Source organism: Geospiza fortis, unplaced genomic scaffold (genome assembly GCF_000277835.1).
Source record: "Geospiza fortis unplaced genomic scaffold, GeoFor_1.0 scaffold82, whole genome shotgun sequence".
Classification (NCBI taxonomy): Eukaryota; Metazoa; Chordata; class Aves; order Passeriformes; family Thraupidae; genus Geospiza; species Geospiza fortis.
In genome coordinates this window covers 1-362 of record NW_005054685.1, presented here as the reverse complement: position 1 = coordinate 362, position 362 = coordinate 1, and positions in this window count along the sequence as shown.

Here is a 362-nt window from a genome sequence, read left to right as displayed (position 1 = left end):
GCGACCGCGGCTGCCACCTCTACTGCCACCGGCCCCGCATGACAGAGGTGCCCGAGGGGGATTGGTTCTGCTCCGTCTGCGTGGCCAGGGTAGGTCGGGGGGCAGCCCTCATACCCCACCGGGGTGGTCCAGGAGGGATTCCAGACCCTGCTGGGCCCCCCATCCCCAGGAGAGGTTCTGGTGATGGGAGAAAGTCTGGTTCTCAAGAGGGATCCCCCATGGGACCCCCATCCCCAGGGGAATGGGACCCCCATCCCCAGACCCCCATCTCCCATTCCTGGGAGAGACCCTGATGGTCTCTGAGGGACCTCTGTGCCCCTGGGGGTCCCCCGTCCTAGAAAGGACTCTTATCTCTGGGAGGG